Below are 15,550 nucleotides of genomic sequence, written 5' to 3' on the forward strand. Positions count from 1 at the left end.
AGAGTATCTTTTCCTACCTGCAAAGAATGGCTAGCTTTCAAAAAGCATTGACCTCCTACCAGTCTCTTTCACAATCACATTTTAGCTTAAAAATCATAACATGTTAAAGACAATTTTGCATTCCTTTTCTCTAGCCTCTGGCTTTCAGATCATGAGGTTATATTCAGGTCAAACTGTCAGCTCTCTCTTTACAACAGTGTAAAGGCTAAATCCCTTTTTAAAAAGAAAATAAATCTGCGGTTCTCACATGATGACTTGGTATCAGCAGCTGAGGCTTCACAAAAAACATCAAATAACCAGAGCCTCATGACAGAACTGTAAGAAATGACAACTCCTCATTATCCCATTGACTTCCACAGCATAACATCTCAGTTATGCTGTTAAAATTGAATAAAAGGACCCTTTCAGTCTCTGAATGTTTCCTGAGACAGATGACCAAGGATATAGTCCCTGTGACAGAAGCTGGTACAGCTTCCATGTTTTGTGTGTTGGTGATTGACAGTTGTGCTCTGGACTCTTACATTGTTGTAGATGCTCACTGAAGTGTTATATTGAGTTAAACTGGATGGTTATGGCATGCAAAGTGGTAACGAAATGTGGGATACTGCCGAGAAGTTAATGACTCATGGGCACATATGGGGACAGAAGTGGTTATGAGTGAGTACTCTACATTAAACCCCTAGAAATTTTCAGAAGAGCAGAGGTAGAGGGACTACACAGCAAACAGCTTATTCTCCCTTGGAGATCTTTCCTTAAAAAGAGAGCAGGATCCTTGTCTCATTTGGACCAAACCATGAGCTCATCTGCACGCTATTCTCCAACAGCTGCAGATGTATTACAGCAGCCTTCTGTGCCTGTGCTAATGGGATAAAAGCATTTCCATGTGCTCTTTTCATTCTGAGAGTATACAGCCCTCCCCACAGCCTCCAGTGTATCCTCATTTCCTTGAAATGGATTCAAATATTAAAGCCTGTTATGTTTAATTATTGCTAAAAGTCTGGGAGGAAACAAAATCATAGGACGAAGTTGCTTCAAAATAGGTATGTATAAGTAAGAAATGCGCAGTCACTTATGGGAAATTCGGAAGCAGACAGAATGCAGTAATATCTAACAAAAAGAGCAATCTTAAAACTTACACAGTCTTCTTAATCACGTGTGTGATTTTGAGTTCCTGACCTGGTAAATATCAGTAAGTATCTCTGATGGTCAAGACCTGCACAGGACAAAATCATAGGGTGCAGTGTGGTGAAATGCTAAAGATATAATATGCATTGCCACACTTTATATAAACAAGCGCAAGACTTTCATGAACGTGTCCATGTTCCAGATTACCACTCAGAAAACTTTGCACTTGATCATGAAAACTGTGAAATCCCCTTAATTTCAAACAAAGTCAAAGGGAAGAGCTTGCCTTCAGCCTTTTTGTCCAGTCAAGTGCAAAACTGAAATTTATTTGGAGAGCTTTTTTCTTTATTTTTCAAAGTGTATAATAAGGTCCATGTAGGAAAGTCTTCCTTCTGTTATACGCATCCCTGTTATCTTTGTGCTACATTTCTCCCTGTGCAGGGATTTCTGATTTTGGTGGAGTGGATCATGAGGGTAATTGGGCATTACCCTCATTTGAAAAAAGCTTTGTATATATTTTTCTATATACTTTTAACAAGGCTGCGTCTAGTCTCACCCCTTCCCCCTCCATTCTCGAAGACAAAAGTAATTGTTTTCATTAAGTTATGCTGTGGCAAAACAGCACTATAATAACATGTAATTAATTCAAGCCACAGTTAAGGGTAGTGTAAAGAAAACAAGACTGGAAGGTAGCTGTTCTTGTTTCTGTAGATGGGATGAAGGAAGAAGGGTATTTCCTTCTTCTATTGTTGGGTAACTTCAGATCAGAGTCCACAGGAAGTCTCGGTTTACAATTTAGCATCATTCTCTCTTTTTCCACTAGAGTATCTGTGACAACATCTGGCATCTGCAGCAGAAGCAGCAGACAAGCCCCACTATCCATTTCTTCTTTCCTTGATTCCTTCACTGCTTCCTTGCTGCCTTCCTTCTCTCTCTCTCTCTCTCCTTCCATTCTTCCAGAAAGCATTTATATGTTTGTTGATTTGTTGAAAAGCAAACCACTAATCAAAACAGAAACTGTGGCTTACTTTCAGTTTTGCGCATAGGCTACATGATTCTTAATGTTGTATTTTTTATTAATGAACAAAGTGAACTATTTTGGTTTTCTTCTGATGCTTAATCACATTAGTATTTCTCCTTGTATAAAATGTTCCTGTAAAAGTTTAAAGCCTGCAGTTCCTGATGGAAAGGCTTCCTTCCTCCTCGTCCTGCCTTTCTGTTTTAAAGGCCTCTCTCTCTCTCTCTTTTTTCTTTTTTTTTTTTTTTTCTTTTTTAACCTTTAGCATCATACCACACAGGAAAAACAAGTTTGAGGATCTGGGAGATATTATAAAATATTTATTGGAATTGGATGTAAAAAAAAACCAAACATATATAATGTTTTGTGGAGGATGCTGCACCAAATATTGTTATTGGGAGAACTGTACTGAATCACTATTTTTTTTCATATGGAGATTGGACTGATTTCTAATGCCTATTGACAGTATGTGTTGATGATGCTAGTCCTCTAGGCTGAGCTCCAGCAAGTGCTGATAAACTCCAGACTCTAATCAAACATCTTTCAGAAACATTAGCATTTACTAAATAAACATATTTTCCTCCTCTCTGTTGTATATAAAAAATGTTTTTAACATTGTTTGCCAGTCTCTACGAAGCATAACAGATGGCCACTGCTTTTAATGAAATAATTATATTACCTAACCCTTTCCTTGAGAAAGAAAAAAGCTGGGGCTCAATTTTTCACTGTCTTAACTCTTGATTTCTCAGTGAAGTGTCTTACATCTGTCATTAATATTTTCTATTAATGATCTTAATGCTACAGATAAAGTAAAAGTTTGGGGTTGAAAAATCTTTTGTCAGTTTTGAATGAAAGAAACACTAGCACTCTGGCTAGCTTTTTGATTTGGTCACCCTCTCTGCTCATAAAACTTAAAAGGGGAAGCTCAATTCAAAAGTCCGTGAAGGGGGACAGAGCTGTTTAGGTCCTAATACCGCAGTGATGTGGTGGACCTACTCTGTTCTTCAAGACAAAACTTGGGAATGCTTAGAAACACCCTCTGCTTATTGATTGGCCCATAACCTGGGCACAACTGATTAATGGATATCATGTCCTCTGAGTGTCTTCCCTAGTTGTTCTTGGTGACTTGCTAAGTCAGTTGGCTAAGTGCTATTGAGAAAATATAGCATATTTGCTATTGGCAAATATGCTTGCACATGCAAGGAGCCATATGGAGTGGGAATAGGCTTCTAAAAAGGTGGGGTCCAAGCTCATGGGTACAGGAAGAAGTGCAGCTTTAAGAACTGCCCCAGGCATGCTGGTGGGGTTAGTCTGCTCTGTGAAATACATGTTGGTCTAATTGGGAACCTGAGTGTTCTATCAAAGCGGACGCACTGGGAGTATTCAAGACCATCCTGGCAAGATGGAGTCACGCTGCAGCATACTCCCATGTGTGCATGTGAATGGCAGAGTGAGAACAGAGACTCCTCAGATTCAGAATATACTTGATTCCTAAACATTTCAAGAAACTATTTGGCCTTTGACATTGATGACATACCATAGGTTGCTAATAATAGCATGCCTGAACTTTTGTTAGAAAAATAAGCACATCCCTCAGTAATTCCCACACTCCTAGGCAAAATCACCACAATATCATATTAATGCCAGGGCTGATGGAATACACAGAAATAGTAAAAACAGTTGAATAAAAGTTTTTCTCTGTTGAAGGATCTTTTTTATGAGGCTGAAGAAGAATAAAAGAACAATAAGATGCCAGTTACTCATTTGTCAGCAGCAAGACTCTTGGACACTGATAAGAATGACAGGATACTCATCCCACTTTCTTCACAACTGTCAGGATCTTGCACGAAGCTGTTGATGTTCCACTGAATTATTGTGGCAAATGCAGTTTCATTAACTACCCTTAAAATAAAGGAAGCATGTGTAAGAGGAAGAAATCACTGAGTTAAGATAGAGGAGTTCCTGGAAGGAAATACTATGAATAGACGAGTTTGGAGAGGAAGCACAGTTTGAAGTTAGGTTGTATTATTTTTACTAACTTTCCATATGATGAATAAAATCTATCTTCAAGAGGAGTTCAGGCTTGGATGCTCTGCATGGTTTCTCAGCACAGAGGTAAGGATTCAGCCTGCTCACACCCACAAATAATATGGTTATTTTTCACAAGATGGAAATAGTAGGATTCATGACAAAATTTCCCACTATTTACTATTATATTTTTGTTATTCCCCAGTATTTATTATTATTACTTATCTAGTAAATGAGTGACAGAAAATTGAATATGAGCATGGATAAAAGTTCATTTCATTATGATGAGATTTGTTTTTTGCATGAATCTTGGAGTACATAGTAATCAATGAAATAACATTGTTTCCATAGAGACACTATATAAAGATAGTTACCCCAATATTGAACTACTTTCTGTTCAGTCTGGACATAACATCCAAACCTGCATTGTTTTTTTTCATTCAAAATTTCAATGTTCGGCTTTGCTGGGTACCTCTTCTGTAGGCAAACAAAAAGTAAGTGTTAAATCAGGAAAGACAGAAGGAATATGAAAATGAGCAAGATGGATCGATATTCGCATACTTTGAGTGGAATGGTTTGAGTTATCTTGAGGTTTATTTGCTGGTGTTTTTATCCCCTTTATGCTGACTGTCAGGATATCCTGTTGCTATAGGCTAATGTGGAATGCACTGTGCTTAAATGGTCAGAGTTCAGTGGTTTCATCATATTTTTGCAAGCAAAAAGCTGGTCCTTAACAATTTTTATTTATTTTTTTTTGTCTCAAGGGGCTAGGCATATGCTGGGAAAAAAAATTATCACAAATTTCAAGTATGCAAACTCTTGCGGGCCTTTAAGACTTTAACTACTGACGAATCATAGTATAGAGACTTCACTGTGGTAATAGAGCTGGGGCATGAAGTGTTATATATTCATATATATATATATAAATTCATATATATTCATATATATTCATATATATTCATATATATATATGAAGTGTGTTATATATATACTCCTCGTATGCATCAATAGTATACTCACATTATAATAATTCAAACTAGGAGAAAAATAGTTGCAATTTTTGAATGTATGTGGTCTTCTCTTCATTTTTAGAGATCTGCTTTAGGCACTAAAAAGGTCATGACACATCTCTTATAAGAGAAAGATATCTTAAAATGTTATAGATGGCACAGCACTGCAAAAATTAATAGAACTGCGTAATACATGTTTTTTGGTTTTGTTTTTTAATATATACTCCCAGGTTTAGATCTGAAGCTTAGCTGAGGACTAAAACTACAGAACTTTAGCTTTTGTCTGTAAACACATAGAAAGCTTTTGCAGTTTCTACAGGAAAGTGATATCGCGGCTGCCTCGAAGCGAGCCCGCCTTGTGCTCCTGTTTCTTTCTGAGCCACCTGGCATATTAGCTTGCCAATTGTCGTCAGTGATGCGCGCTGCAGGGGCGGGCGGGCGGGCGAGCGGGGCGGAGCCGCTGAAGGGAGCGGAGCGGGAAGGCGGTGGCCGCCAGGGGCTGCTCTGCGCCCGGCCACGGAGAGGGCTCAGCGTCGCCGGCTGTTCGCGTTGGGATTTCCCTGACACTGCACTCTGGTCGGTCCTCTCCTCCATCAGTCACTTTTATTTAATAGCATCAGTGAGCAAACATATAAAAAATCAGTCGTAAGATGACTCCTTGCTATTGCACACTTTTTTTTGTTGTTGTTGTTCTGCTTAGTTGTACACGAGAAAAGTTTTGATGGATTGATTTCCTGAGAAATGTCTTTCTGATCTTACTACATTTTTTGATGTTTGTGTATTCCTGAGTTTGTTGTTGTAATATATATGTGCATATTTGCATGGAAGATTCTTTCTTTTCCTGCTTCTCCGTCGCATGCATTTATCACCCCATCCACTTTTTCATTATCTCTTATTCTGTAAGTGCCATAAGTACCTAAATACTGAAACCAGTGACAGAGTCATTACGCTAAATAATAGCCGTCTTGGTCAACAGAGGGTTAGCTGTAGGTTCAAGAACAGGTTTCCTTAAAATTGCTAAAGCCTTCTGGTGGCTGACATCACCATCACACTCAAACTTCGCAAGTCAGGTTGGTGTGTGCTGAGGAAGGAGGAGGCAACAAAAGACATTTTTACACTTCGGAAAGGAACCAAAATGCAGAGTGAGTATGGATGGGTTGTTTTGTGGATAAGAAAAGTGGCATTTGTAAAACAAACAGCTAATTTTACTTCTGCTAACTGTAGCATGAAAATACTTCTTGCTGAATGCTTGTTATTGTATTTGCAGATCGACTTCATATGTACCACATGTGCTTATTGTTGTTGGATTGTGATTTCAAGCTTTTATGAAGTGATAAGCCACATATTAATAGTTTTAACAGAAGGTGCCCTAGTTGTTAACATGGTAACACCTTGAAGGAACAATATGTTATGTCCATTTTTGATTCTAGAAATATGCAACATTCTGTGCTTTAAAATACATAAGGTAAGTGCCTAGTTAGTACGTAGATCTGCTCAATATATTATCTTTCACAAATTCCTACTCTGTTTCTCAGTACTGCTATAAAAATTTGCTGCCTCAGACTAAAAAATATTAACTCATTTCCCAGGAATCTCTCTGGGTAGAAATTGTGAAAGTGGATCTGGAAGTTGCAAGCACATTTGCTCTTGCTTAATCTTACTCAGAATTTAGCTATTGTCTAACACCAGTATAGTAACAGGTGTTCAAATATGTTTAGGTTATTACCCTAGCTTGGAGGAATCTTTCTTTCTATCTATCTATCTACCATTTTATCAGAGGAATATAGATGAAATCCCAGTAACTCATTTCAACTCATTAAAGATTGTGCTGATACTACTGTAAATGAGTTTTATAGGCAGGACCACACCACGACTGCAGCAGATGTCATTGAAATTTTTCAAAATAAAGTATAAGGTATATAATAATCATAATAGTCTAAAGGAAACCAAACTAGTATTTTGATCATAGTAAAACTAGGGAACTTTTTGTTTGTTTTCACTCTGGAAATTTTAATAAATGAAATAAAATTGAATGAAATTAGCATGTTGAAACTTTCCTTCAGTTGCATTATGAAGGAGTAAGGCAAGGATAAAAATACTAAATGTGTTGTCTTTACAGTAACTCCTTTTTAACCTGCCTTTCTGAGTAGGCAGCACATGAAAGCATTAGCTCATGAGTAATACCTTATTAAATCGTCATGATTTGATGTGACACATTTTTCTCCCAATTTGCATGCCTGATAATAGACTTCCTAAATATCACCTTCAGGTCCTTTGGCAAAAAAGTATCCCAAATAAAAGAAACGTTGGATCAAATGTTGGTGGTGGGACAATCCCTGGGCTGGGTCTGCATGTAAAACAAAAGGTTCAGGCCATTAAAAGCTATATGGTCTATTGCCATGCTAATGTTGAGTTCTTTGTGTAGTGAGGGCTTGTTGCCTTGTAAACACGTTTCCATGACTCATTAAATCCTCAGAAATAAAAGCTCTCACAATTCCAGTACAGTGGAGCAGTCATTTTTAGATTTAATTATAAACAGGCTAGATAATGAGGTACCTAACTTGTCCCCTTTCCTGAAGAAGAAGAATGGTTAGTGACCTCTCCTTTCTCTAAACAGTACTAAAATCCACTTTATTTGAAAGATGAAGGAGTGGAAAGTCCTTGACAAAATAAAAGAGGTACAAAAACGAATGCCAGCTGGGCAACTAATATTTTACATAACAAGTAAGAATTTATATTTTGTGAACCTATTTAGTATTCAGCTTAAGACACTATAGTAACCATAGCAACCCCCCTATCACCTGTTTGAGACACTGCAACATCTTAATGAAATGTGCACCAAATGCCCTGCTAATATTTATAAAATGTTAATGACATTATCTCTTGGAGAGAGCTACACTGAAAGATAAACGTGTAAAAACTGTTGAGATTCATGACTCCCCTGTCTAATAATATCTGCTTTCTCATTGCCCTTCTATTTTTCCTTTAATATATCAATTTTGTTTATCAAAAGTGAAAGATTAGTGGGTACAAGGATTCACTTTAGGGAACAGAGTGGTGAGTATGCATTAACCTTTACCCACAGTGTGCCCATAGTAAGTGACCTCAGCTTACTTCTCAGAAGGCTTTAGTAGTATGTGGTGACCAGACAGAGGCAACATTATAGGGAAGGGTTCCCTGAAAGCATTGAACATTGCAACTCATAGGAAGGTACTCAAAATAACTTTATAAATATACCTCCCTTGAAGCAGTTATCAATTTACAAATAATCTCGAGGCATTTATTTCATTCGCAGGCTTCTGAATTACATAAACCTATAGCATTAAAGATCTTTCTGGTTGTAGAGAATTTGCATTTCAGATGCTCACCATTCCTTTTCAGTTTCCAAGCTTCAAGTGGTTAGGGCCTAACTCTTCTGAAGTTTAAAATGTGGGTGTGGCCAGTGAATTTTTCTGCAGTGCTATTTCTGTGCCCAACAGCCCCAAAGCTAAGGATGTATGGATGGTGTGCAGAATTATTCTGTTCATGTGTCATTACCTTTTCCCAAAGGACTCTGTGCTTTGTCTTTTATTGTAGTGGACTTTATTTTCCTAGTCTATGAACTTCTTAGAGAGGCAGGTGGTTATCAGTTATTTGAATTCAGAATTCCCTTGATAAAAGATAAATGGAAAATATTTAAATCCTGAAAATCTTTGGTTTTGAGTTCTTGATATTTTTGTCTCTCACTTCAGTGTGAAGTTCATTATACTGTGGATATAATATTTCTGATCCTGAGTTCACCCATGGAATGAGGGTAGCAAAATCAAAGGTTACCAAATCACTACTAGGTAACATGGCTGCACAATTATCATAATTCCTTTGTATGTGTGGAGACATCTTTTTGTCCTGTTTTGTACTACTGTACTCTGCAGTAGGAAGTTCTTCATTCTTAAACCCAGAAGGTAGATAGGAGACTGAAAGAAATGAAAATGTGAGTGGCTTCAGGTAACAGGATTACCAGGACATCACCCACAATTGTCCGTTACATAAAGGACATTCTTTGTGCCCAAGAGATCTGAAATAGGCCTTTATGAAATGGGAGGTAGGACCTTCATGTATCATTGCAGTCTCATAATGTATTATTGCAAAATATAAGCTAATGAAGACGTTGGAAAAAGAGAGAGGGTATGAGCATATGTGACAAAGTGTGGACCTAGGGATCATAATCTACATGAACAGCTTAGAAGGCATGCACCTACACTGTTGGTGTAATGGGCAGTAGCAGCTACTTCTGTGTATTTTTTTCCTGTTCTTGGTGAAAAAATGATGTTAGAGAGTGTGTTACAGGCAGGGCTTAGAACGGCTGTGTCTCCCTGTTAAAAACACATGTACTCATGAAATAGGACACACTTGGCAATATCTGTGAATTTCAGTGTTGAAGTGACTAATGCAGACTATTAATAAACTGTGGAAGTAAGAGATGGAGAAATTAGAACCCAATGGTATGCGTTTCATCTCTGTGCTGGCCCTCACAGTCTAAAAGTCTTACCTGAATCAGATTTTCTTCATGCAAAAAATTTAACACCAACTATAAAAATATAATTTTCATGGACCAGTCTTGTTTTTCTTTAGTAATGTTATTATTTTAGTATTTTTAATAAGGATACTTCATAGAACGAGAATCAAAGGATTGGATTATAAAACTGGTTTGCCTGGAGAAGTACATTACCTTTGTAGTCATTGTCTTTTATTACCAGTGCCTTTTAACAAAAAAAGAGAGGCCTAAGGAGGGGACACATCTGGAAATGTGAGCTAAATAAAGTAAAAATTCTTTTGGAAGCTGGTAAACCTATATGATATATGCCTGTAATTAAAAAGAACGAAGTACAGTGGCTCATAAAAGTACCATCTGAAAACAGTTTAAAGGTTACAAAAGGGCTATTTGGCAAAGATAGAAGGGCAAGACCTGGCCAGGCCTGTCCTCTCAGGGTAGTACTCCTGATTGGCCTGTTTAACAGCGTAGTGTTTCAAACCTGTCCTTAGCTGGTGTATACATAATAATTTTAAGCAGTGCTCCTGGTGAGAAAATCCATTAATTTCAATAGAGAAGAATCTCTGAAACTGTCTCCCACTTTACTGCTACAACTAATGCTTTGTGATGTCTGCCCACGTCCTTGAATAGCTTAATTTAAAATTCTCTGGTAAGAAGGTTCTTTTGATTTTTCACTGTTTTTCTCATTTGAAATTAAAAGAATATGATTTGTGTGTGTGTGTGTAAAACTTCCCACATAAATATGTTACATAATCAGTACCAAGGGCCATGCTGAAACAATGGGAAGGGATAGTAATTTGATATTTCATTGGTAAACTGACCTTGATGGTAACCCTGTGAACTCCAGAGGCTTAAAAGTCAAATCATGAGTCATGTGTATGAGCAAATGCTCAGTTGCATAAAGAGGTTTTCCTGGGTGGAGTATGATGACTTCAGGATTGGGTTTAGGTTTTTATTGTCATTTCCCAGCCCACCCCCTGCAGACCTAATTTCACCACAAACATTGTGATGCATTGGCATCCTGGCTAGAGCAAGAGTTAGCTCAGTTGTAGGGAAGGTAATCTTAAAACTTCTTTCTCTTAATCAGAAAGAGAACGAGATTTTTTTTTAAACCTACAAATATGAATATATTTCTCTTACATAAGCAGGTGAACACACACACACACAAAAATCTAGAACTAATTGCAGTAGTCTGCTTGATATATAGTCTGGTTAACACTGGCTCTTATACTGTGGCTACTTTCATTTAGCCCAAAAACTTGTAGTCAGTCTTGGTTTCATTGATGCTTCTTAAGACTGGACTAAGTAATTTAACTATTATCTATTACTTTTTAAACTAATGAGATATCATTGTGATTAAACTATTAACTAATGGTAAAACCCTAACAAATAAAATGGAGAAACAATAGTAACTACAATTTGCATTAAATCGTGTGTACCTATATTAGAGAACAGATGTTTTAGAAACTCTGAATCCTCATAGCATCCTTCTTTGTCAGTCTCTTTAACTGATTGTATTTCCATACAATTTTGGAACAGACTATCAGACAATTCTTATCACTGATTTATTACACATGAATGTGCACCAACTTGTTCAGCCTAGCAGATCAAGCATCTGACTTGTAGCACAGATGCAATGAAATAAAATCCAGAAAATGTATTTTAATCAAAATAATCTTAATCAAAAAGTCTAGTCAGTTTTGTCATGTAGCAGGTACAGATGGGTTGTTTTTTACTATATATGTCTGCCTGAGCTGTGTATATGTCTGCCTGAGCCTGCTGATTGTTTAGATTGTGTAAGTGATGGACAAAAACGTGTCCTGAAAGCACCTTCCCTTCTCTTTTGCCTGTGGCTGGTACAGCCCCAAGTGAGATCAGAGCAGTCTGAGGGATGCTGTAAATAACAGAGTGAGGGGAAGTGGTCATCTAAGGACCACTCTACCAAGAGGACTGCAGCATGCTCTGATCTCTCTCATCTCTGCCTTTTTCAGTGATAGCCTGCCAAAAGGTTAAGTCATCTTTCTTGAGAGGTAATGAATTTCCCAAAGGTCTGCCTTAAGAACTTCTTTCTGCACTGTGGCTTTCAGTCCATATTTGTAAATTTAAGGATGTCTGACATTGCTGGTCTTATTTTTGAACTTTTGTTGGAAAACATGTGCATTAAAATACCCATGTCAGACATTCTGCCAAGATAATTAGTTTATCTTCCTTCCATTCACCACACTGATGTTGATAAAAGCAGTTACTGCTTTGCAAGATTCAGCTCTACACTTTCTTATATTCATTGACTATATATTTTAAAATTATTTTGTGACACTTTCACATCTTGAGAACAGGTGTTTCTATGTTTTTGTTTATACTGATACTATTTCAGAGTTTCTTTATTTTTATACCATATTTTCAGGAACCTTTCCTTACCTTACAACACTAATTCAAATATTTTGTGCCAGTTCTTCTGGAGGTTGTTTTTACATTCCAGTGTTGCCTGGCGTTATATATTCTAGTGTTATCTGTGGTTATTAAATAGTATTTTGTAGTTTGAACATCCCAGGACATCCCACTCTTCCAGTAAGTTCTAATTTGAATCTACTAGGGAAGGACTACAAACACATTAGAAATGAATTAGAACACTGATAGTTTGGGTGTAAGTATTGCCTTTTTCTCCCAATTTAAACAACAACAACATCAACATATTTTTATTAGTTGTCTACACTGCAACTTAAAGGCAACATATTTGTGATAGTCTTCCTATCATAAAGTGTTCTTTTTAACCTATATGCTGGGATTTGCTCTGCTGTAACTCTTTTACTTCTGCTGGATGTAATCAGGTCCTGGGGACTGGTCTGTCTCTATCTGGCCCAGCTCAGTAAGGACACAAAGTGATTCTTTTGTCTTCAACCTATATTGAATTCTCTGGGCCCAGAAGGATTTGCATGGCATCTGAAATTCAGCTAATGAGAGAAAGTCCTTTCCTCCACTTCCCATCTTGCTCACCCCTGTAACTGGCAGGGACCTGGCTGGCCTGTACTATGTAAAATCGCTTTATAGAATAAAAACTCCAGTGACCCAATAATTCCACATTAGGTTGCTCTGCATCTGGTCCACCTGTTCAAAAATGTTCCTGTATTTGGCAATTTATTGAAAAGAATGAAGCCAATTAAAAAAGGCTTAGTTAACAAATTAGAACAAGTGAAAGTTTCACATTTTGAAACAGTGCTGAATTTCTTAATTTAGTGCTGAATTTTTCATGATTGCTGTCTTTGCTTTGCTACACTTAATCACCTTCAGAGTTATCCACTGTTGTGTCCACTGAGCTAATCCTCATCCCACTACTTTTACTTGCAACCATTTGTCTTTTAATTTACCTCCATGAGAACCCTCTAAAAACTATCACGCTCCAACATATGACTTTGCTCTTGCTTATACAGGTGTCTGCTCTCAGTGATACCTGAACTTATACTTGGCACCACCTACCTCCACAGGCTACACTTCCCTCCATAGATTTCCACTGGATAGACTGTAAAAGTTTCTTTCTTCAGAGCCAAAATCTTCTTTCACTTACCAGAATATAATATGACTTTCTCTCTCTCTCACACACACATACACTTGGGTTATAGGTGTGTAACCAAATATTCAGAGGAAAATGTAAAAAACCAACATCTGTCTTTTCTTGTATCCAAAGTGGCAAACTTTCACCAAGAAAGTTTCTCTTTAAGGTACAAATTATCTTCAGAAAAAACATTTTTACCGTTTTGAATGCAGCCTGGAGAGGATTCTCACAGATTTAACAGTAAAAGGTCTTCAAATACCACATACTAATTTCAAGTGGCATGTGTCCACTAAGCTATGTTTGGGGATCAGAGAACAAGCATTCCTACTCCTAATGCACCCATTTCTGTGCATTGCAGCTGCTTGGAGCCATTGCGCAAGTGTGCAGGACTAGACCATCACTGGAGGAGGAGTTGTCTCAGGGAGTTGTGTATTCTTGGGTTAGTGTAAATAGCTAAGTTTTATCTTATGAGAATCCGTCAGGATACTTGGTTGGGGTTGCAAGTTAAAGCACATAACTGGATATGTCCATTTTGGGACATAAACCAGATGAAGACAGCTGGCCCAGGATAAAGTGCAATGGTACTTTACATTAAATTTTTCCTTCGTCCATACTTTGCTTTTGAGCTGGACAGTGCCAATATTATGCAAAATTCTTGGTGGCACTTATGAAAAAAATAATTATTCTTTTTCAGCGGGAAAGCAAATGTATAGATTTTTCAGATCTATTCTTCCTTTCCTTGTGACATACTCAGCTCCGGAGCTTATCATAAAATAAAGGAAATATATTTTAAGAAGCTTTAGAAGCTTTTAATTAAAATCCTGGCAGCACATCACTGTAATGGCTTTTTTTTTTTTTTCTTCTGTAGCTCAATTCAGTAAGATTTCTTGTACTGATAGGAATTTTGCTGGCTAGTGACTAGTTTTTGCCTTGGTAGATAAATCCCTTGCAGAAACAAATCCATGATGTTGGGGCTTTTCTTCAGACTTCAGATTTGTCTGATTGTCCCCTGAGATCAAAAGACAGCTTTCCATTTAGAGAAGAACAGAAGTCTAACAGCTTTGGTACTGATATTAAGTGAGGGATAAAGAAATTGGAGAAGAGTGGGTGGTATGAATTGGCAGTTTTCTCTTTCTCCACTTTTTTTTTTTTTTTTCTACTCAAGAAGGGTGTAACTCAAACAGCAATAGCACTACTTTTTTTTTTTTTTTTTTTTTTTTTCCTTTTGTTTGTTTATTTTAATGAAAGCCACTGAGGGGCAGCAGATAAAAGCTGATCTCATTGTTAAAATTAAAAAAATAAAAATAAATAAAGTTGCAATTGGGTTCCAGTGTTATCTTGAACATGGAACCAAATTTCAGAAACCAGGAAATCACCCTCTGTAAAGAATAAAAAGCAGATTACATGCTAATGATGGTTAAATATTTTTCACCAAGACAAATAAAATCTTGCAACAAAATTTGCTGATTCCTGTATATACCCTCCGGCAGACAGGCGCTTTCTCTTCATGTAACTGGCATAGTGTATTTTACTAACTTCCTGCCCATGTCACGAGCCAATTTACTTTTTAATCTGACATGAGGAAATCGGTGCTTGTGGAGTGCCTGTGGCTCCTGCTAGTACGGGATATTGCCACTTTGCGGGGCTGCTGTTAAGTGTTTCTGCATCGCTCTGGTATTTCGGGAGTTTCGCTGGACATTTACATTTTCTTACTTAAGTCCTGGGAGTCCGTTCAGCTGTAAGCAGACCCAGAGCAGTTAGATGAGAATGAGAATAATCTCTCACACCACAAATTGACTTCCCTCTTTGTAGCCCTAGACACTGTTTCCAGCTGCTTTCAGTCTTTCAAATCCTTGAAAGCTTTCCTAATCCTCATGTAGGCAGCCTTTCTGTGCTCTACCTCCCTCCCCTTTCTCCTGATTGGCGAGGCTATTTCATGGCCTAATTCAGCCAACTACTACATCCCTGAGCTGTGGTTTGAAATAAGAGCCAGGCGGACAGTTGCCTCCCTGCTCCTGACTTTTAATAGGCTGGGAAGGAAGGTTGGGACACTTGACATTGTCTTGGGAAGAGTCCCCCCAGCAAAGGATAAAAGAGGAAGAAAACAAAACAAACAAACAAAACACAGAACAACAAACCAACAAGCAAGACGGGGAGAAAAACTTGTGTACAGTGGGAAACTTGATGGATTTCTGCCCTGCAGATAGCAGCGCGGCGTGAGCCCCTTCCCGACTGGATGGATGGATGATGGGAAGCTCAACATGAGGCAGGTGAGGAGCTGCTGCCCC

At 37.7% G+C, this 15,550-nt stretch overlaps 1 protein-coding gene across 8 annotated transcripts in view; it reads left to right on the plus strand.

The window, feature by feature from the left end:
* The window catches only part of MID1 (midline 1), a 247,705-nt gene that overhangs the window by 78,405 nt on the left and 153,750 nt on the right, over positions 1 to 15,550 (plus strand). Inside the window, exon 1 of one of the 8 annotated variants that reach the window (XM_072029514.1) lies at positions 4,238 to 4,258. The exons of 3 other annotated variants lie outside the window; for them this stretch is intronic. The gene's annotated coding sequence lies outside the window, so the exon portion shown is untranslated. Of the gene's footprint in view, positions 1 to 4,237; positions 4,259 to 5,649; positions 6,324 to 15,207; positions 15,533 to 15,550 lie in introns of those variants that run through there. 4 more of the 8 variants (XM_038173024.2, XM_038173022.2, XM_038173025.2 and 1 more) reach the window with 4 other exon arrangements.

Source organism: Anas platyrhynchos, chromosome 1 (assembly GCF_047663525.1).
Source record: "Anas platyrhynchos isolate ZD024472 breed Pekin duck chromosome 1, IASCAAS_PekinDuck_T2T, whole genome shotgun sequence".
NCBI classification, from domain to species: domain Eukaryota; kingdom Metazoa; phylum Chordata; class Aves; order Anseriformes; family Anatidae; genus Anas; species Anas platyrhynchos.